General features: G+C 38.5%; 1 protein-coding gene across 3 annotated transcripts in view; it reads right to left on the bottom strand.

The window, feature by feature from the left end:
- The window catches only part of LOC145693198 (sodium/potassium-transporting ATPase subunit beta-1-like), a 219,264-nt gene that overhangs the window by 174,793 nt on the left and 19,770 nt on the right, over nucleotides 1-24,701 (bottom strand). The window lies entirely within an intron of this gene.

The following is a 24,701-nucleotide window of genomic DNA, read 5'->3' as shown; positions in this document are numbered from 1 at the left end:
CTTAGGTCATGAATTTAGCAGTGGAGCGGACCCAGCAGACCGAGATCTGGAGGGAAGGAGGCCTTTATCCAGCAGTTGGTAGAAACGGCTGAATATGATTATATATTTATTCATTGTTTTGGCTCCCCGAATATTTTCTTCAAGTCGGCGCCTTTGTTTACAAAAGTATATATTTGCCTTCTAGAGAATGTTTACTTCTTGACAATTCCCAAATTTAAGATGGACCAACACATATCCCTCCCAAAACTTAAGAGAGATGCATCAAGTTATCCGGTTCTCTGATGGAGAATTGACCGATATATCTACCCATAATACCATCTAATGCAATAAAACATCATCACAAAAGATAATTAGGACAGGACATATTTCTATAGCTTGTGTTTATATTTTTAACAATGTTTCACGCCCATAGAATGGAACATGCGGGACAAACCAAATTTACAAAGGTATATATTCGAACATTAGAAAATATTTATCAGTTTTTATTTTTGACATTTCCCAACTTTACGGGGTGGACCAAGTCACTATTCCGAAACTTGAGAAGCGAGCATCAATGTATTCATCTCCTATGAAAAAGAATGAATCTCTAGGTTCATTAATATAATTATATATTGTAATACAGCTTAATTCAAGAAGATAAATTAGCAAAAAAGGAAAGAAAACACGTCGCGAGCACACGATAATATGTACAATTTAGCTTACTTTTATATTTCTGTCAATTTTTACGCATAGAAGGGTACAAGATGGACCAACCAAACTTACAGTGGCATATACAATGGTCCTATATTATCACACAAAAATTTTATTTCGGCCAATTTCCAGAAATGAAGGGGTATTTCCGTGCAGAGATGGCGTGGGTCAGTGGGTCGGTGGGTCACAGTGGGTCAAGTGGGTCAAGTTTTCTGAGTGGGTCAGTGGGTCGTGAGTCAATAGCATGTGACCCACTGTGACCCACCACCCACCATGACCTACTGTGACCCACCACCCACCGTGACCCACTGCGACCCACCACCCACCATGACCCACTCTGACCCACCACCCACCATGACCCACTGCGACCCACCACCCACCGTGACGCACTGCGACCCACCGACTCAGTATGATCTACCGACACTCTCTGCTCACTGCATTGTAGACAGTATCTTCTGAAGACTGGTAAATTTGTCTCCGTTTTACTTTCAAGACCTTCCTTTCCCTTTCTTTTCCACTTGTTTCTGTCTACTTACCTGAGGTGAGTATATCTAACCAAGTGAAAAAAGAACTTCGGGCACTTTTGGATATTGAGATTTTTAATAGTAATAATAGTAATAGGACTTACACTACAACTTGGCTTTCGAGACCTGTGAGTTTTTAGAGCTAACTACTGGAAAAAATACATTTTTGAATCACTGTAATATATAAATTCTTTAAAAAAAATTGAATGTAACTATGTGTGTCTGATCATCACGGTCAAATTGCAAAATCAAATGAAATTACGTTTGGTATATAGTTAGGCCTTAATCCAAATTGGGATGTTATATTGCTTTTATTATAATGCATAATATCCTAAGGAAGTAGTGAGGATCCGAATTTTTGCGAAAAAAAATGAGTATCTCGCAAGCCGTTAAACTTACGGAGCTGAAATTCAGTGTATTAACTCTTTATTGAAAATAAACAGAATGTGTCCTAGCATTTTTTAAAATTCTCCTTTATGTGGGGGGGGGGGGCACTTTCTATATATGGAAAATTGGTAGTGAGTTGGTTTGTAAAAAGGATCGAAAACGATCGATGTTATTTCAGAAAAAAAATCAGAAACAAAAAATACAGTGCTTGGCTTCATATATCCATTGCTTTCTGCTATAATAATTGCTGAAGCTTATGTTTAATATATGGAGCGCTCACAGCACAGGGCAATCAACCCATAAAGTTGTGAGAAAAATAGGCATAAAATTTGTACTGTAAGCTTAATTACACGGAAATTTGAAGTTTGGATTGTACGCATAATTGTATGGAAAATTTTACCCTTTTTTTCCCTTTACGTTGGTCTACTTACTTTGATTTGGAACTTTGAAATTTCATCCTTTTTTCCACTGAAAAGTATTGATAATTCAGCAAGGAAATAATTATATTATGATAATTTAATTGAAATTCCTCGTAATTTGGCACATGGCAAACAGCAGTGTGGTAATTGAAGTTGAAGAAGGAGGGAAATTCCCATTCACCTATGAATACTTTCCAGAAACCTCGTTCCCTTTCGCTTTTTAGACGGGGGAGGGAACTTGGTAATGCTATCAAAACTTAATGTGTAATTACAAAAATTAAATTTATAAACAAATAAGAAATCATCAGTTTATCAGGCTTTAATTGATAATTTATTCACAAGATTCCCTATCAAAGGCGTGGTAGATGAACTTTCTGTTCTACATGGGTCGACATTGCCAACTGACATGGTCGATATGGAAAAGATGTTGTATGGTGATAGAGAGATACTTCTTGCTGAGTATTTTAAAACTGACCGAGAAAAATCGTTATCAGACTTAAGTCTAACAAGTAGATTGTCAATGATAAGTTGCAGAAATCGGGTAGAAGTATTATCAATTTCCACGACAGAGTGCGAACGGGGTTTTCCCCTTATGAATTTACAGATGACTGGTATTAGAAATAGATTAAGTGATCAAACATTGTCTATCTTGTTGCTCATCAATGTTAATGGCCCACCGCTAGACAAGCTCCAAGTAGACGAGCTAGTTATTTCTTGGCTGAAGGATGGACATCATTCCACTGCGGATAATTTACCGCCAAAAAGTTACCAACAGGAAATAAATCTGATTTTAGATTTGTTTTAAGGTGGAAAATTACGAGTTGTAGAAGATGTATACTTGTATTACTAATGGTTTATTTGTGTTATTCAACTTTGAACCTACTTTTTAGTAAGTCTCTTCTTTGCTTTAGGTAAGCTACTGTGGAATAAATATTCATAATAATTGCAATTATGCATATTTGTAACTTAAATTTAACGTGGTGTTTTAGTGATTACACAAATTACAATTATGAGCATATTTTATGGAGATGCTCTCACATAGGGTACCCGAGCACCTTTATACCCTATGAACAACTGATATTTCAAGTCTTTTGTAAGAAAAATATTGTGAACTGAGAAACCATAACCTTTTCCATATTGTACAGGGGTATTTTCCTGCGAATAGAAGTTTCTTGTGGAATGCGTTCAGAAATTAACACTTGCAAGAATACTCTCTTAGTACAAGTATATTTTAGGCTCCACTAATTTCCCCCCACCTCGAACTGTTTCAATTTCCTCACTGACAAACACTACCATTTTATATCGTAAAGGTCAGATCCACCGTTATTGTAGCAGAATGGTGTTTGAGCGATTGACTAGAAATTCAAACTCCGATTAGTGACAATTTCACAGTCTTGTTTTATTACAAGTGTAAACTCTTTAGTCAGTTCAGAAGAGGCCGTGGATCATGTTCAGAGTTGATGGCGATGGATTTTGGTGAGTCAGAGTAGGTCAAAGTGGATGAGAGTGGAGGGTCCCGGTTGGTGGTGGGTCATGGTGGGTCACAGTGGGTCATGGTGGGTGGTGGGTCACGGTGGGTCGTGGGTCATGGTGGGTCGTGGGTCAGAGTGGGTCATGGTGGGTGGTGGGTCAGTGGGTCGTGGGTCACGGTGGGTGATGGGTCAGTGGGTCGTGGGTCAAGTTTTCATTGACCCACGCCAACTCTGTTTCCGTGCACCCCTTCCAAAATTTCAGAGATGGGCCAACATTTAGAGAGGCCAATTCTATGTAAAACTAATAAGGTGACTAAAAGTATATTAATAATAATAAACTAAAGCATATAAAAGCTAATAAGAAAACCTACACATGACGGTAACTATTTCAACTGGTGAATAAATGTGAGAATACGTTCCAAAAAAGGAAGTTACTTCACAAAATTTAATATAACGGTTGCGGAGGTTTTGCGGAATGAAATATGCTGTGACAGATAAGTCAAATCTAATGCTCTGATTACTAAGCCATTAGTTATTTCGTTTTATAATTTAGGACAAGTAGATTTTTAAAACCGATACGATGTTATGTTTATATATAGTACGTTATGTGTGTTCTATTAAAAATACTGCTTTCATCAGCAATTGTAGAAAGGTGTTTAATGTTTGAAGATTTCAAAATGTAATTTTCCTGTAATATATTTCTTTATGAATCTAAATTCGTTGTTTGGAAACGAGAACCATGTAATAGCACTTCTACCTCTTCGTCCAATCATATCGAGATCTTGAAAACTGTTGCATCATTTGCTTCATAGAGTGTATGAGATAAGAGATGACACATATGCCTGCTTAAGTGTGGATTCTGCTTTGGAAATGTATGAACATGTCAAACTTTTAGCGTAACATCCTATGGCTATGCTCCGAGATTAAGTGATCATGATAAGGAAGAAAATAGCAGGAAACAGGCCACACGATGTTTGTCTATCATTTACTGCGAGCTGAGTCCGGACTGCAGATTTACCACGGAGCTATCCCGGCCCTCATATATCAAGCTTGAAATATATCAGAAATCATTCCCTTAATTGTCCCTTAGAATGTTCTATTGCCTCCCTCATACAGTATGTGGCAAAATAAACAGTACTGAAATCCGCGTGCAAATGGCGCTTGGGTGCAATGTGGTATGACCTGTGAGCGCCACATTGTATGCTTAGCCGTGTATGGACTAGCGAAGTATGCGCTTGGAACGAAGATAATGTTACTCACAACAGAGGAGAAGGTATTTATTTTAGAGCACTATTTCCGCTCATACGGTGTGGGCCAGCATCTCACTGCAGGAGATGAGTGGAGATGCCTTCACGTGGGGTATACTAAAGGAAGCAATTTTCCGAATAGCTAATACCCTACCACTGTACTGGAGTTAAGAGAGAAAATTCCATCATTTGTTTTGTTATTCCAGCAAGCCGTGTTCACTAACATGTTCATCGATCTACAGAACGGCTATGAGGAATGTTAGACGTAATGGTCAACATTTTGAACACGTGATGTTCAGGCTCGATTCCTCTTAAATTTACAATTTATGTTGAGTAACAATTAGTTGACATCCTTTTGACATTTCTTATGTTTCATTACGTTATACAAAAAATAAATAAATAAATGTCAACGATATGATTTCAGTACTGTTTGTTTTGCCGCATACTGTATATTAAGATGTGATAATGAAGAATTTGGACAAGATGGTTCTTGTTTCCAGTACGTAGCTTAAACATTTCTCTTATTATCCACTGTAAATATTAAGGAGGATATTTTGGATCATTTTTCATATTCGCAGACACATGCAAGATTCTGCGTTCAGTAAGAGCATGAACGACATAGGGCTTCAGACACTGAAATGTTGTTACCAACCTTTGGCAACGTCAAGCACGACCTGACTATGGAAAACTTGCTCCAAAAAATCCATATATTCGTATGTTACATGAGTTTGAAGTTACACCTTCTTCACTCTCATCTTGATTACTTTTAATTAAACAGATGCCTTAAATGAAAAACAGAGGGAGAGGTTTCGTTAAGTATAGTGTAAAGATGAAAACGAGTTATCACGATCGATGATTGGTGTCTATGATGGCAGATTACTAGTTTTGTATATTGTTGATGTTTAGCGTGAGAAACTTACGTGACAAACAAAAGTCAACACAGGCATAGGCGCCGACTTGGGGGGGGGGGGCAGGGCACTTTTGGCCCCCCCAATATTTAAAGGTGGGGTCCTCGCCCCCATGTAAGGTAAAAAAAAATATAAAAAATATAAAATATATTCTCGCTATCTTATCTTTAACTATTTATCGGTATCGCTTTATGTCTATATTAACTATATTCCTAATTGATATTCTTTATCACCACTCTTACGAGTCTGCCATTTTTACCTTGCAACAAAAAAAGAAAGAAATTCCAAAAGAAATAATTCGTCCGCTCGCTGTTGTCTAGGTAACAGGTTCAAAACTACGATTGAGTTAAAAATAACAAGTCAAAATATTTACGGAGAATAACTAGATTTATTAGCTTAATGTTTCTCTAATTTAGGTAAGGTGAGTTGACTAGAAATCTGAGATTCAAAGGACGTTACTTTGCCCTTGCAAATTTAATCTTTAATATTTTGCTCAGCTTCCTAAAAACTCATCATGAGAGTTCAAGGAGCACAAACTCTAATTTAAATATCACTAAACATAAAGTAAAAGACTTCTCTAATAATTCTTTGGGAACTGCGGTAATATGGAAACTAGTACTCTCTCTACTCTAGGTCCATATCAGTGTTGGGCAAATTTCAATTGAATTAACAATTAACAATTAATCTGTAAATTTAATTGTTAATTGCAATTAACAATTGAAGTAAGTAATGGTTAATTGTTAATTGCAGTTGGCCATTAATAATGGAGAATCAATTGCAATTAATCAATTGATTGAAAGTAATTGCAGTGGAAAGTAATTGCAATTGAATTCAGTCATTCAATTGAAATTGAAATTAATTGGCAATTAATTCAATTGCAATTGATTTCCACAGCAATTACTTTCAATTGATTGATCAATTGCAATTGATTTTCACTAATTAAATTTCAACACTGTAGTTCAGAGAGGGCGTGGGACAATGAAAACTTTAGCCACGACCAATTGATTCACCACCTATCGTGATCCACGACCCACCGTGACCCACTCTGACCCAACACCCACCATGAACCACTCTCACCGACTGTGACCCACAGACCCACCAAAACCCATTGTCATCAACTCTGACCCATGATTCACGCCCTCTTCTCTACTGACTAAAGAGTTTAAACTTGTAATAAAACAAGCCTATGAAATTATCACTCATCGGAGTTTGAATTTCTACGATCAATCGCTCAAGCACCGCTCTATTACAATAACGGCGGATCTGACCTTTCTAATATAAATAAAATAAAGAATTTGTTTGGTTGAAGATCATGACGGAGAGTTTTTTTTTCAAATTTCGAACTAAGGGGGTCTCAGGGGGACGTTTTCCGGGACAGGACTAAAGACCAGACAAGTTGACCGAGAATAACCAAATTTTTGGTCACGGGTATCTTGGTCCAGGTCCCACACCAAGGAAAAGCGTTTTCGACAAAATTCGAACCAGGGGGTCTCAGGGGGCGTTTACCGGGACATGTAAAAGTAGTAGAAAATGACCGATATTAGTGTCAATTTCATAGTTTTCACGGTCGCTGAGATTAGTAGTGAAACTCCGATCACATTAACTTTCAAATTCACCCTATTCGGCTGCTGACCGGGGGTCAACGGGGAGGGGGGAGGGATACCGAAACGTAAAAGTAATCCAAAATGACCGATATTAGTGTCAAATTCATAGTTTTCGCGGTCGCTGAGATCAATGGTGACACTGCCATAGCGGTGACTTTCAAATTCATCCACCGTTGTATGCTGGCTTTAGGTCACCAGAGGGGGGAATTCCAAGACATGTAAAAATAATCGGAAATGACCGATATTAATGTCAAATTCATAGTTCTTGGGGTCGCTGAGCTCAATGGTGAAACTCAAGACCGCGTTTACTTTCACATTTAGCTCCCATTAGCTAAGAAACTGAGGCATTATAAAGGGGATCAAGAGACATGTAAAAATAATCCACAATGACCGATATTAGTGTCAAATCCGTAGTTTTCGCGGTCACTGAGATCAATGGTGATACTTTAATTAGCGATGATTTTCAAATTTAGCCACCATTGTATGCGGGCCGGGAGTCACCGGGGGTGGAAAATTGCGAGACATGTAAAAATAGTGGAAAATGACCGATATTAGTGTCAAATCCAAAGTTTTCGCTGTCGCTGAGATGAATGGTGATACTTCCACAGGCGTTGACTTCTAAATGCAGTCCCCATCGGCTGCGGGCCAAAGGCGTTATTTTTTGAAAATTGGAACCAGAGGATAATAGGAGCTTTTACCGGTATATGTAAAAAGTAGTAGAAAATAGCATATGTTAGTGTCACATTCATAGTTTTCGCGGTATCGGCTGGGGGCCAGAGGAGATTTTTTGTACAATTCGAACCAAGGGGGTCTGAGGGGGGCGTTCACCGTGACATGTAAAAGTAGTAGAAAATGACCAATATTTACGTCGAATCCATATTTATTGGGGTTTCTCAGATGTATAGTTACACCCCGATAGTGTTTACGTTCAAATTCAGCCCCCATCGGCCTTCCCAGTGAAAACACATGTACGTTGTTGGATATATATTCACATAAAATATATCCAAGTTTAGAAATGTTTCTCAATTGTTCTCCCGTTGTTCAGTTTGTTTACATTGATATCTTATCTGATCCGTGCGAAGAACGGGCATAACAGCTAGTACGAAATGGTAAAGTGTTTATCATGGACCAAATTACAATGAAGTCAATTATATAGATAATTATTTCCTTGTTGAATTATAGATACTTTTCAGTTGAAAAAAGAATAAAATTTGAAAGTCCCAAATCAACGTAAAGCAGACCAATGTAAAGGAAAAATGTATAAAATTTTCCACATAATTAAGCATACCGTACAAACTTAAAATTTCCATGTAATTAAGCTAAATTTCCATTTTTGTGTCGTTTTGTGAGCTTATTTCCACGTTTTGTGCGTCACCGGAAATGGGTCAATGTTATCCTACAAATATGGCGGAACAAGTTAATGCTTTTCCGTTAGGAACGATTTCGAGGTCGTTACCTTCACATCGTCTTGTAATGTTTTCTACCATTTTCTAAGCCTATTTCCACGTTTTGTGAATCAATGGTAGTAGGTCAAAATGGGAATTCTGACTCACTCTCCCACCAGTATCGAATTTCGAGGTCACTTTTTTCGCATTGTTTAGTGCATGTTTTGTACCGTTTCTGCGCATATTTTCACATTTTGTGCGCCATCGAAAGTGGGTCAAAGACGACCTAAAAATATGGCAGAAAAAGACATATTCATCCCACATTCAAGGACCATTTTGACCCACTTCCACTGATGCACAAAGCGACACAGATCATGCATAAAAAATGTGAAGGAAACGACATCGACATTCGATGGTAACGGAACAGCATTAAGTTATTCCGCTATACTTGTAGGCCATTTTGACCCATTGTTGTTGTCGCACTAAAGTGGAAATAGGAGCACAAAACGGTACAAAACAGGCACTATACGATGGGAAAGAAACGACCTCCAAATTCAATAGTGGCGGAACAATGGCTCTTTTTCCTCACACCTTGATGGACCATTTTGACGCATTTCTGCGGTGATGCTCAAAACGTGGAAGTAGGCGAACAGAACGGTACAAAATACACACTAAACGATGTGAAGGAATCGTCCTCCAAATTCGTTGGTGGCGAAACAGCATTAACTTGTTTCGTTATATTGATAGGTCCATTTTGACCCACTTCCGGTGACGCAGAAAACGTACAAAACAGGCACTAAACGATGCGAAAGAAACGACCCCGAAATTCGATAGTGGTGGAACAGTGAGCCATTTAACTTCCACTTTAAAGGACCGTTTAACTCACCTCGGGTGATGCAGAAGACGAGAAATAGATGCAGAAAACTTCTTTTTTTTAAAAAAAAAAAAGTGCGAAGCGATGCGAAAGAAACGATCTAGAAATTCGATAGTGTCGGAACAGTAGGTCATTTTCGTCACACCTTGGAGGCTAATCTTGACACACTTCTGGTGACGCACAAAACGTGGAAATAGGAACACGAAACGGCACGAAACATTCACTAGTCGATGCGAAAAGAAGGACCTCGAAATTCGGTAGTGGCGGAGCAGTGGATCATTTTCGTCTTACCTTCGAGGCCCATTTTGACCCTCTTCCAGTGACGCACAAAACGTCGAAATAGGCGCACAGAAGGGTACGTGATGTGAAATTAACGACCTCGAAATTCGATAGTAGCGGAACTCTTGGTCATTTTCGTCCCATCTTGGAAGCCCATTTTGACCCACTTCCGGTGACGCACAAAACGTAAAAATACGCGCTCAAAACGGCAAGAAACTGGCACTAAACGATGCGAAAGAAGCGACCTCGAAATTCGATGGTGACTGAACAGTGATTCATTTTCGTCCCACCTTGGGGACTCATTTTAACCCACTTCCCATGACGCACAAAACGTGGAAGAAGACGCACAAAACGGCACAAAACGATGTAAAGGCAACGACCTCGAAATTTATTGGTGGCGGAACAGCAATAACTTGCTCCGCCATAATGGTAGGCCCATTTTGACCCACTTCCGGTGACGCACAAAATGTGGGAATAGGCTCACAAAGCGACACAAAATACGCACAAAAGATGCAAAACAAAGTACCTCGAAATTCGTTGGTGGCGGAACAAGTTAATGACGCCGTGAGCACCAATATAAGTATATACTGTAGTTCTTACCATCAGGGCTGAGAACTGCACGGTCTAATTTTTTTTAGCCAAAGTAGATGCCCAACCGGGATAGTGATGTCAACTGGCTCGGCTCGGTTCAACTGTGCGAACAGCTTGAGCTAGCTTGGTTGAGATGACCCATCTACTGGGCTTAATTGAGCCGATGGCTTGAGCCAGCTCGGTACGGACGAGTCATCGTCTCGGCTCGATTGGGGCCAATGGCTCGAACCAGCTCCGTTGAAACGAGTCCATAGGGTGGGTTCGAGTCAGCTCAATTGAGCCAATGGCTCGAACCGGATCGGTTGGGGTAAGCAATCAGCTCGGTTCGGTTCAGCTCGTGTGAGCCACCGGCTCGAGCTGGCTCGGTTGGATGAGCTGTTGGCTCGGCTCGATAAGTAATGAGCTGTGAGAGAGCCGCTTGAGTCGTTAACAACCCTAAACCCGGGTCGAGCAGTTTTGAACATGTTTTGCTGGAGTGCTATAACTTTTAACAATTTTTGGTTCGAGCCCGAATACTTGCTCCCCTCCTTAACTCAAACCTAGAACCTCGTGACCGATGTCCTTGCCTCCTGAAATTTCTTGACGACCGAGATCGACAGTCAACTAATTTTTAGTATTCGGATACAAACAGACTATATTCCATATTTATACACGGTGTTATAATAATAATTAGTTATAGTAGTATCATGGAAAATTATATTGTCTATGTAGGATACTTGAAGAGAGTAGTACTTGGAACTACACAAAGGATTTAGCTCGAATTGGTTCGTTTTGGCTCGACTCGACTGGAAACTCGATCCGAATTGAGTCGAGTTGGGGGAAATTTTTCGAGCCGAGTTCTCGAGTCGAGCTCAAAGATGTCTGCTTCGAGTCGAGTTGAGTTTTAAAGAAAACTCGCTTGAACTCGCTCGTGCCCATCCCTATTGTATGCATGACGGGCATATAGAGTTCTTTCGAGGGGGATAGAATCATAAACATAATCTGCCTTATGCAGAGTCGTTTTGACGTATCGTTAGTGTCATACTAAAGGTCTTACTACTGCAGGAAGCATATGTTAGTCGAACTCTTTAGTATGGTACTAATCACTCGTCAGAACGACTCTGCATAAGGCCCAATATATTTTAAAAATGTTTAGTTTCACGGCTTTCTTCCCGGGGGGGCGAAGGGATGGTAGTTACCCAGCATTTCTTATAATTACCTTATTTGAAATATGTAAAACAGTAACAAATGGACAATACAATATACACATATCTTCTTATCTTCAGTTTTAATTGCTGATTTCAATTGCAATTAACAATTACAAGTTTCAATTGTCAATTGCAATTAACAATTAAATGTTTCAATTGCACTCCATGCGATTGACAATTAACAATTAAAAGTTTCAATTGCCTGGTGACCAATTAACAATTAACAATTGAAAAATTAATTGCAAATTTTATGATTGAATTCAATTGCAATTGAAATTAATTGTGAATTACAAATTGAAATCAATTGCAATTGATTTTCAAAGCAATTACTTTCAATTGATTGATCAATTGCAATTGATTTCAATTGATTTTGCCCAACACTGGTCCATATTCCTTACTTTCAAAGACTGCTTAACTTCATTTAGTAACAGTCTTGCCTACACCTGGTTTGGACTCTCAACACTCTGAGAAATCCAGAAAAAGGAAACTAGCTAAAATCTTAAGGGTTAGGTAAACTTTGGGAATTAGGAGTAGCAGCCGTCACTCATGGCCCAGCTATATTACGTCTTCCATTCAAGACTCTAGGTTAAAAGGTGAACACACACTCTAATACTTTCAAACACGAAAGTCGCAGTGTGAAAACAAAAAACACAGCCAAGCCTCACTATTGCCTGACTGTACGGGGAAACGAAACCAAATCGCAACTTGGATTCTATTTTAAATGGGAGAAACCTCCAGCACCTGGAGAGTTTCAAAACCTAAGTACCCTGGGTTCACTCTCTCCCTAGGGTCACCCCAAGAGCAAATTACTTTTCACTCCTTCTAACCAGCAAATAGAGCCCAGTTTAGTCATTACTCTGACGTAGAGCTCAAAAATCCTACTTCATTCTTTCATTCCTATTCCTAACTCTGGAATTCACCTAAGTTACGGCCAGAGACCACTTTCTCTAGCGGGACTGGAAGCCACGGACTAACATATCCACTGGACAACCAGTAACTAATCTAAAGGACAAACTCCCAGGAAAAAGCTCTCTTGCTAATTCCCTTCGGACTGAACAGCCACCAGCATCGGCCCTCTACTCTACAAGCCTCCTTAGCTGAAACAGCAAAAGCCATAAAAAAATCCGCCTTTTTATATGTTTTGCCTGGGACAGAAAAAATGAAGAAAAAAATTAAGTATTAACGGTTCTAGAAGCTTCTACAGCAGTGGAAAATTACTGGAAAAGTATGAAAGAAAAGTGAAATCTTCAAAAAACTAGCCTCTTTACCAGGTCTATAATAAAATGGGAGCGAGAGTAATACTCGATCTAACTAATTGAATCTTAACCTTAAAAGAAAATTTGGCTTATATAAATGATTGGGATAATGCACTAATTGATATTTACATACATTTACATATATTAAACATAGTAATATTATATATTACGCTATACTTATTAAATAGATAAAACCAGATAAATGAATTAGATAAATACGTATCAGGCCTGACTTATTACTAATACACACAACTTAATTATGAATAGATTTAATATTAAAATATATAACTGAAATATCAAAGCAAGGTAACGAAGTGCCCCTTGCACCCAATATAATCCAGTTGAGGAAGAATTACCAAAGAGGAGCAAGAATTTTACGTAAATTACGTAGTGGCTCTAATTCAATATTAGGAACAGCCTTCTTATTCGATAAAAAGCACCGTTTTCAAATCGGCGTTTAACCCTTTTAGGATTTCCACTTTTTTGAGGTAAATTTTAGACTTTCACTCAAACAGCTACTGCTTCCTTACTATTTATCGTAGGATCGTGGTTCATACCTCGTTTTTCTCAGGATAGCTCATACTTTCCAACGGTACCACTCTCTTGCCCGTATTATACACCAGAAATAAGAAAAATAAAAAAACATAAGATTTTTCGAAAAAAATCGAAATTTTTGTGCCCCTCTGGCCCGGGCCTGGGTTCACGTAGGGATCTGAATCTTTAAAAAAATATATATATACATAATACATAATACGTGCGTAAAATTTCGTTCTTGTATCTTGAAAACTGAGGTCGAAAGAAATTTTTGAAAGTCTGAAGGTGACCCATCTTTTCATATATGTATATAAATAGAGGAAGTTCGGGTATTATGGAATAGTCGGATAATATGGAATACCTCATTATCTCGCCTGTGATGTGCTGCTTCCAAGCGGAGAGGAAAGAAACTACTACCTCACGTCCCCATGATGCTCTACAATCAGTCTCCACGTGATTGTGACATTCGTTGTGTTGGTAGACGTGAAAATCTGATTTCTTATTCGTGAAAACTTTTACAGATGAGTGGTTCACAACCTGTATTTTCCTATTGAAATGTAATAGAACAACAATTCTTTATTTACTATGACATTGGATATACAGAGGTAGTTTGATAAGCGTCATTATCCTATACGCCTTCGAATGCGTTTAACAGCTCTTTCGTTTCCAAGGTGGCGTGGAGGGCAATATGGAATACCCGCAAGGAAAGCATGGTATTCCGTATTCCGTATGGTATTCCGATTACAAAAATATCTATCGGTACTGGGCAATTAAACATACATTTATGATGACAACAATGCTAAGTGTATTTTTTATTACAGCAGATTTTCTGATGATACAAGGGGTGAGCTTGGTTCCAGCGTTCATCATGTTTAATGTGAGCACACAATGACTGTGCCGATCCTGAAGCAGAGTATTATATTTATGACTTTTGCAAGTAATCACAATCAGTTATGGCTTGGCATTCAAAATTTTCATATATTGTCACTGTATTTATTGTATGTTCAACAGAAAACTCATTTCTTTTCTGTATAGCATTTGTATTCCATGCTCGACCATTTCATATTACCCTCCAAAATGGTTTCTTTACAAATTATAAATTTTACCCACCCCTGTAACGAAACTTCTTTATCAAGATATGCATCAATAAAGCCAAATATGTAAGGCGTATACTTGTTTTCCTTTTTGTTTCAATGTGCAATCATTAACTGAGTTACAAGCGAAACAAAAATGGTATTCCATAATACCCGAACTTCCTCTGTATATACCTAGGTATAAAATATTTTAGAAATGTACTGCGTCATTCCTATTTAGCCTAGAGTCATGGTTCAAACGCCATTTTCTTCAGTATAATAAGCTCTTTCCAACGGTATCACTCACATGTCCGTATAATACACTTAAACCAGATAATTAGGGAAAAACTCGGAAGTATTTTTGCAAATCCAACCAAAACATTTTGCCCCTCTGGCCTAGGCCTGGGTTGACGTAGGGATCTGATTTTTTTTTCTCAAAATACATTGTGCAAAATTCCAATCTTGTATCTTAAAAACAAAGGGCAGAAAAATTGTTGAAAGTCTGAATTTAGGCTCTCTCTTTGTACACACACATACGTATATATTTATTATAAAAATTTACTGCGTCATTACTATTTAGCCTAGAGTCATGACTTAAACGTTATTTTCTTTAGTGTAACAAGCCCTTTTCAATGGTGTCAAACACATGTACGTATCGTATTCCTGAACCGGAAAAATCGGGAAAATGAATTTTTTTCTGAAAAATCAGCCCCTCGGAACATTCGCACCCCTCGTGTCCGGACTCGGCTTCACGTAGAGATCTCAGAAAAATTTGAGATATATCCAAAGGTACATACAATTCCAATCTGATATCGTGAAAACTACAGGCGTGAAAAATTTTTGAAATTTGCCTTAAGAAAAAGTAAAAAGTCTCGCCCTTCCACCCCCACTTTGCGAAGCCAAGTTGACCATCCGGTTCTAAAACGCATCTGGGGTGTTCTTTGGTCTATCCTTGACTTGACTAATAAAAAACGACTCAAGTACCTGTTTTAGAACCTAAATAAGACGTCAAAGACCATAGTACGCCATGGTAACAAAAGTTACCAAAAAACCTAAAAGGGTTAATAGAGCATCTAAGCTTCGACCAACACTATGGCAACACTGATGTGACAAGTGAAGATCAATGTGGTGCACTGAAGTTCCCAGAATTTGAGTTTGTTTTAATGCCTTTACACAAATTTGACTTAGGTCATGAATTTAGCAGTGGAGCGGACCCAGCAGACCGAGATCTGGAAGGAAGGGGGCCTTTATCCAGCAGTTGGTAGAAACGGCTGAATATGATTATATATTTATTCATTTTTTTGGCTCCCCGAATATTTTCTTCAAGTCGGCGCCTATGAACACAGGCAAGCTTGCAACTAGTTGATGGAGCAGATAATTTATATTTTATGAATTTCACACAAATTCAAGCTTATTTGAATCTTGTGTATGTTTTCTCATCACTTTTGTTGTTGGTAAAAGTATTACAAGCATTTGATAGTTTCAGTAATACTGAATATTTATTCCAAATCAGTGGGTCATAAATATTTAGTTTTCACCCTATAGAAAATCTTATGTGCTACGGGAAAGTATCATGTAAGTTTGAAATAAGCTAGTAGGTTTGATATAAACACAATGAATTTGGGAAAGAGCACATGTTTTAGGTTATCCCGCAAAACGAAAAATTCATTTCTCAAGCCTGTGATATTTTGTAGCCGGTCCTGAACGTTCTCTGAAATCTGGGATCCCAGACACTCTAGAACAATATACTAAACTCACTAGGGAAGGCCTCAAGATGTTTCTCTGACTTCATATCGATACTATGCTCAATCGACTCGTTTTTACATATGAAACAATTACGCAAACGGATAAATTCTCGATCGCAAGCGTGTTTGAACTATGAGTTCAAAGTTCAAAACTGAACAGATTTTGTGAATAGTTTGAAGTCACCACTTTTTGTGATAGACGCTTCATTTTTGCTATTGGAAGCTTCCTTGGGTACCGGTACCCAACACAGTGGTGAAGTAAAAACATACGCAGTTTGCAACATAAGGGCATTCATTGGGAAGGGGGTGAAGGGTAATGGCGTCTTACAACTTGCAAATTGTCTCATGTTTGGCACACAGTACCGATAGGGATGCATTCGAGTCGAGTCGAGTCGAGATTTAAGCCTGTCTCGACTCGTCTCGAGAAAATGTTGTCTCGACTCGTGTCTCGACTCGAAAATATGTTTCTGTCTCGACTCGTGTCTCGACTCGACAGTCTCTGTCTCGACTCGACTCGAATTCGAGTCGAGACAAAATGTACGAGTTAAAATATACGCACACATCAGCCAGACCATCATGACTACCTACCTAATTGTCAGTATGTCGACATTTGGCATGGATAAAAACGGCGACACGTCTTGGCATACACGCAATGATCCTTGATAGGTCGCTGGAGAGAGCTGGCACCACATGTGCTCACTCAAGTCACCTAATTCCCGTAAATTCCGGGAAGGGGGGCGATGTGTTCTGACGTCACGTTCAATCACATCCCACTAGGGACATCACTCAAATGTCCGGCTCCAATTTCAATGAAACTTTTTTTGCTGATAGAAGGCATGTATGCATCATTACTTGTGATGACAAATGTTTGCCATGGTGCATGTTTTCTATTTTTTTTTAATAACTTTTAAGAGTTGTGATGTGGTTATTAGAGATTACCACAGAAGTCCCTTACTACCCTTTGTAAACGGAGCGTTAATGAAGAAAAGTGAAGAAAAACCATGTGGATACATATAAGTCCTGGGGGGAAGTCGTATGGTAGATATGACCTTGATGGCAGCCATCTTGAAATCCGCCATTTTAAATTAAGGTCAAGTTTTCAAAATGGGAATAGGGTAATATGATACATAATTTCGGGCTAGAATTTAATTAGAAAAATAATGGTGAGATTAGTTTTAAGATACACCCATTTGGGGGAAAGTTACCGGCATATTAATTGTTTTTACTTACTGTGTGCGTAAGACCCTTCTTACTTTCGTCTCAAGACCTGTAAATCGATCGCAACGGCAGAGCCCGGTTTCGCACTAGTGTTTAGAAATCTTTAAACTCACTTGAGGCAATATTTGTGGATTATTGTATTGTATTTTGCCTTTAATTAAATTTGAACCCACTTCATGATCTTGTGTAAAGTATCACTAAAAGAGAATTTCTGTTTTTATGGAGAACGTAAGCATAGCAATTATAAAAGGTGAGTAAGGTGCGTATGTATTTGTAAGAAAGTTTATTTTACGAGTCTTTTGTTGTTCCGCCAACCTATTCTTTAGTTGTTTTTTTTTCAAAATACTCATATCTCATAAATAAAAGAACTATTATAAAATCTCTTACCACTATTCTTTAATACTTATAAAATTTTATTTATTGCAAAAGCACTGGCGAGATATTTCTTATCGCCCACTAAAATTATGGTGGAGCTCCTTCGTGGCTAACGGTTAGCATACTTGCCTTTGGCGTGGGAAACCTGGGCTTGATTCCCGGTGGGAGTTCATGAGGTTCGGATTCCACGTTAATCAGTAGGTCCATTCTCACATAGCCTCGCTGCTGAACGGGACGTTAAAATCAGAATCATTTCAACTCAAAATTAGGGTTTTGACTTTATTATGATGTCATTAGTTTAAACGCCCAACTGCCCAGTAATTATAAACTACATTATAAAATTGTAATTTGTGACGACTAAAATATCAGAAATTAAAGATTATTCTTTGGGTTTTGGAACATTTTGAAAAACGTGAAAAACTGGTACTGCACCGATACAACACACCTTTTGGATTTGTCATTGTGTAAAGTGATACAAACTAAAGAAAAATTACAACTTTATGAAATTGTATTAGGACTTATTATTTAGAAAAAAACACCAAATAAGTGTAATAGTTCATATCCGTATCAAATACCAAGTTTATGATGAATCAACTACACAAAGTAGGATCCAAAAACGCTCATTGCAATTTGTTCCATCCTTCAGTCGAACCAGGAACTGAAACATAAAGAGTGACATTTTCTTTTTAAAGATACTTTGTCCAGCTAAGTATTGTGAAGGTTTATGTCAGTAGAAGGAATTGCATTCCATTATACAAGCGCAATTTCACAACTTTATGTACACATTAATAAATATCGAACACCCTTGTCCATATGATTAGCGTACGCGTCTTTGGTGCGGGAGACCTAGGTTCGATTTCCGATGGGAACTCCTGTGGTTCTGAACCCACGTTAATTTGTAAGTTCACGTCTCATATAGCCTTGATGCTGAAAGGGACACTAAACTCTAATCTAATACTAAATACAAATATTTAAAGAAAAATGATGACGCACCAAGATGACGTGAATTTGGTTATCAAATCCATTTTGTGCTTTCAGTTATTTTCTAGTAGTATTTTTTCTAGGCATCCTTTCAAAAGACAGTGATGCAAATTTCGTAACTGCGAATTCCTGTTAGAAGCCATGAAATTATCCGATTAGATGCAAAATTTCCCGTCCACTAAAATAGATACCGTAAATTTACAATATCTAACAATAAATAATTTTGAAAAATATCGCTTTCGAGGGAAAAAATGAAGTGAAATCTTTGAGTTTTACGTCCCACGGTTATGCCGGTTAGGCTAAAGGAGAGGGGTGATGATGAGAAATTAGTGAAATCGTGGAATGAAGAAAGTGGGAGGAACGGAAGAACCCCGAGGAAACCCACGCACACGGTGTTTGTCCACCACAAAGTTCACTTGGTACGAGCTGGGATCGAACCAGGGTCCCCAAGCACCAGAGGTGAACGATCTACCACTGAGCCACCGCGGCCCCGCTTTAGAGGGGCCATGACGTATAGTTGAACTCATTCTCGTAGTATGAAAGGCATTATTTATAATTATGCATCATAGGATCACAAACAAAATTTAAAAATATTATGTGCACTTTCTTTTAACAAACATTATATTGTCTTTTATGGTGTGGAAGGGAATGTTATGTTCGAAAAAAAAGTCCTTAACACGATTCTTGTTGCTACACACTGCATGTTTCTAGCCACAGAAAAGATGCAGCGATAGGTAGGCTATTTTTCAATTGCTTTACATTAGCTTGATGTTTCAAGTCTTTTGTGTGTTTCTGAAGTTCACTCTTACCACAAAAGAGCTCAATATTAACATGTCTTACATAGCTTTGGTTCGATTCTCAACACGGACTGCAACTACCCGTTAAATTGTGCATCCGAAAGCCACTCTTTGTTCAACCTCGCTTATCACCGCTCATCTTAATAATATATATATAACTTCACCTCGAAGCAAATGTTGCATTTCTCTCTTTCATCCTAACACAAAACAAAACTAACCACAGCTGTGACACGAAGGAGCTATTTCAAAAAGAAACAAGCTGTGCTTCATAGAGATGTGTACCAAATGATAGAAGTATAAAGTATTGTTTTCTTTCCTGTTTATTGATATCAGTTGGTGTTCTTAATGAGTTTACTTATTAGTTTATGGAATTTGGACATATGTTGTACGTATTCTCCTGAGAAATTGATGAGACCAGAAAAATTATAAGGACAGATGGAATAGGTTTAAGCGCATCTACGTAACTTTATCAAATATTTATTCTCCATAATGGTACCACGCGGAAAACTTGGTATAGGCCTACTTTTATTTTGCCTCCCTCTGTTAGCTGTTTTGTATCATATATATATCGGATGGTTTTGATATTTCTTCTGATCATTAAAACAACAATGGTACCTGTGTGCGTGCAGAAATGTAAAAGCACAAGGTAACTTCCTATTTGTTTTGGAAACAACAAACCCATTTCACGTGTGCGAGAGAAATTGAGCACAGCGAGATCGGGTGTTTACTCACGGTCAGTTCGCAGCAGGAGTCCATGGTAAAAATTTGGCTATCTCGAAAACACTCGCAAAACCTTACAAATACAAAAGACTGCGCTTCAAAGAAAGTTTAGACACAGATGTTTCAATTTTCTTTTAGCATCGTTCTTCAGCAAAAGAGTCGGTTCATTGTATTCGAAAAAGAGAAGGGAGAAAGGGTGAATTTATATTTTATGTGGGGGGTAACGTTGTAAGTAGTATAAACAATACATACCGCTTCCGACTCTGTACGCATACACTAGCCGCGGAGTTCACACACACACACAGAATCAGAGTCCTCACACACCAAGGGTGAGAGCTGTGCCACTGAGTCACAGCGGCCACGGGGCTAGGTCGAGTCCACTTTACGTTCATAGTTTCTTAGTACATAAATGTTACGATTATGAAATAGATTTTCCTTAATGAGCTGCATAAAAACAAAAGCTTTCGAAATGCATTAAACAATTAGCTCGATTTGAGTGTGAACTTAAAGTTATATCAGAGTGTAAATACGGATACGCACCAAAGCTCGAAAACTTAATACACTATTTCTCCTATATAGTCAGCATATATCAAGCAATCATTCAGCTTTCATTTGAGAGGATGGAAATCGAAGGCCCCTGAACAACTATATTACTAATGTGCGGAATGTATTTATCTTACAGTGAACTGCTTTGATGCCAAGTGGCCTAACTCCAAAATTGAAATTTTCCAGGAGTGAAAGTTGAAGTTCAATATCTCATGAACAATCCATATTTCTTTTATGTTGGGAACCAAAACCATAACTACTGTATGTAGTTCATTGTTTTATAACTTAGTGTTTACAAAAATCCTTTTAAAAAATACCTATTCATAGAAGTGGATGGTACTTATCTGTACTAGGTCTTGGCATCCAAGCAGTCCATTTATTGTAATACTAGCTTAATATACCCATTCTTTGCATGGGGGCTGTATTTGGAAGTCAACACCTGTAAAAGTATCACCATTCATTTCAGTGACCGCGAAAACTAAGGATTTGACACTAGTATCAATCAATATGGGCTATTTATACATGTCTCGGTATTCCTCACCCGCTGACACCCGGCCCGCATACAGTAGTAGCTGAATTTGCAAGTCATCGCTGATGGAAGTGTCACCATTGATCTCAGCGACCGTGAAAACTATGGATTTGACACTAATGTCGATCAATTTGGATTACTTTTACTACATGTCTCGCTAAACGCCCCCCTGAGACCTCCTGGTTCCAATTTTGACAAAAACGCTTCGCCTTAGACTGGGACCTGGACCAAGGTATCCGTGACCAAAATTTGGTAACTCTCGGTCAACTTGTCTGGTCCCCAGGTCGGTCCCAGTAAACGTCCCCCCCGAGACCCCCCTGGTTCGAAATTTAAAAAAAAACGCTTCGTCTTGATCTGGGGCCTGGACTAAGGTACCCGTGACCAAATTTTGGGAACTCTCGGTCCACTCGTCTGGTCCCCAGGTCGCACAGACAGACAGACAAACACACAAACAAACTCTTTATTTTATTTATATTAAATAAGATATACTATGTAAAATAGTCTCGTATCATAATATGTGATGTACAACAAATGTTACATTATATATTATCCGTAGCTCGTGATATGCTGCAACATATTAAAGCCTGAGAATAGTTGGGCAAGCGAATAATCCAGAAGTTACGTAACCCTATTGCGTTCATGGGAACGAAAACACAATAATTATAACTATGCTAAATTACTATAGACTACCAACTGCTCATTCAGAGAATTTATGAAGTTCACTCTATCGCAATAGTTTTATACAAACTAGATTTAGACTACGGATAATAGTTTTATACAAACTAGATAATCAATTATTATTATTATTATCATTATATTTACAGTACAACCAAATACAACGACATTAACTATTAGTTCTAATTAACTGAATTGAGCTGAAAATTAAATCTTGATCTTTAAAGATTAACTATTAATTTTATGCGTTCTGTACCTTTCTAAAGGAATAAAAGCTGGAATTGGTTTCAAGGCTGTTTCTGAGTGAATACTTTCTTCAAAATAATATTAAAAATTATAGAAAGATTTTCGAGACATTCGAGTCGAGTCGAGATTTTTAAGAGCCGTCTCGACTCGACTCGTGTCTCGACTCGAAAATTCGAGTCGAGAAAGACGTTTGTCTCGACTCGTCTCGAATTTTACAAAGTGTGTTTCGACTCGAATCTCGACTCGAATTCGAGTCGAGTCGAGTCGAGATTCGAGACATGTCTCGACTCGAGCGCATCCCTAAGTACCGATAAGATAATAAAATGTATTTGCTACCCCTATTCGACTGTATTATCATTCAAATATCACTTTCCTGTGTTGCCATCTTCAAACTAAATAATGACATTTGTCTCCGAAACGCTTTGCCAGGCGTGTGAAATTCAATGAAGAATGTCGTGGTATTCATAATTAATCTTGTGATAATCTATATAGTGATATTCTTTCCCTTCTGTAGCTAGGAATGAAATCAATATTTTCTTAAAAGGTTCTGTCACCAATGTGTCGTTTTGCCTAAATCAGCTAAAATGTTGAACTGGGACGCACAATATATGTGCAAAATAAAAATCAGTTTATTGTTAAAATGAAGTTAATCCAAATAAATTATCCACCACAGGCTGGCACTGACAGTGAATACGAATATCAATTTACACTACCTACATTTCATTTGTAGTCAATCACGCGTAATGGGCGCTTCAAAATAATCGCGCTGCACCAGAGCGAACAGCTGTGGAACTATCCTGAGCTGTACTCCGAACCCTGTCAGGCTACGAGGGCTGACAATACAGTAATGAGAATTGTCTAAAAAAACAACTTTATTTACATTTTAACCAGCCACAATGTGATCACCTTCAAAGTACTCCCCTTGTGCATGCACACACTTACTCCATCGGCGTTTCCATCGTTGGCAGCATCTCTGGAAGTCATCTTTTGGGATGCCTGCCAAAGCCCGTGTTACAGCTGTTTGAATATCTGTTTCTGCTTCAAAATGGCATCCTTTAAGAACTGCTTTCAGCACTGTAATGGATTTTGATGCCAAATACTGCCGAACAGACAATGCAGTATTGACTGGTGCATTATCGTGATAGAGGATCAGGTGTCAGCAATCGCTGGACGAACACGACGGACTCGTTTTCGAAGTCTTTCTAGAATTTCTATGTAGAAATGTTGGTTTACTGTCTGCCCTGGGGGTACCCACTCTTTATGGACAATTTCCCTGGAGTCAAAAAAGCACACAAGCATGCATTTCACTTTGAACTTCGACATGCGAGCTTTCTTTGATCGTGGCGAATCTTCCGAAAACCATTGCACACTTTGACGTTTCGTTTCTGCGTCATATTGAAGACACCAACTTTCATCACCAGTGATAATTCTGTTCAGTAAAAACGAGCTAGATTCCACTTGGTCCAACAAATCAGCCGCCACAGTCCTCCGGTCATCTTTTTGTTGCTGTGTGAGATTTTTCGGAACCTGATTGGCACACATTTTTCGCATTCCCAAATTTTCAGTTAATATCAGACGCACTGTTTCTTGATTCATGTTCAGTTCATTCGCAATCATTTTAACGGTTAATCGTCTATCTGCTCGCACAAGTTCCCTCACTTTGTCTGTGTTCTCTTCCGTTCGTGTTGTTGTGGGTTGCCCACTGTGGTGTTCTTCGATTTTTGTTCTGCCTTCCGCCAACATTTTGTGCCAACGATACACCTATGCCGTTGATAACAATTCATTTCCAAAGGCCTACTGAAGCTTCCGATACGTTACCGCGGCAGTCTCACTAAGTTTCACTTGAGGAACTTGCGTAGAGGAGATTGCGCAGAGCTGCTTAATATTACATGCTTCCATTGTTGTGAAGGGGGTCCAACACACAACCGCACTCTTCAACATCTAACTCTATAACGAATAATATTTCGTGAGTGCCACTTACTGTGCTAATGGAGCAGGTGCAAGGTCACACGCTGGAGGCGGTTTCAGTTTGCAGGGTTGCCAGCATCAGCTGAAGAAAACATTCTCATTACTTTATTGTCGGACCTCGTATGCTTATACATTGCGGAAGACGGTGTTTCAATACATCATCGCTTGCCATGTTTTTAGTTTTCAGCGAATTAAAATGTCGATTATCGGAAAATATTGATTAAACTCCAGGAAATATTTGCAGATATACAGCGACAAAATAGGCCGAGAAATTAAAAAAGATGATGATTAACGGGAATGTGCGCTGAAAAGTGTGAAGAAGGTGGCTTTTATTCTGGAGAAAATCAATGTTTGCATACATTGTCGCTAGCTGATTTTTTTCTTTTTCGGCCACATTTATCGCCGATTATCGTAAAAAATTTCCTGAAGTTTGGTTGCTATTTTCCAACAATTGCCATTAAAATCTGTTGA

This window comes from Thermobia domestica, chromosome 8 (genome assembly GCF_964235325.1).
Source record: "Thermobia domestica chromosome 8, izTheDome1.hap1.1, whole genome shotgun sequence".
NCBI lineage: Eukaryota > Metazoa > Arthropoda > Insecta > Zygentoma > Lepismatidae > Thermobia > Thermobia domestica.
Note: the sequence above shows the minus strand (reverse complement) of the source record. Positions and strands in the feature narration are given on the sequence as shown.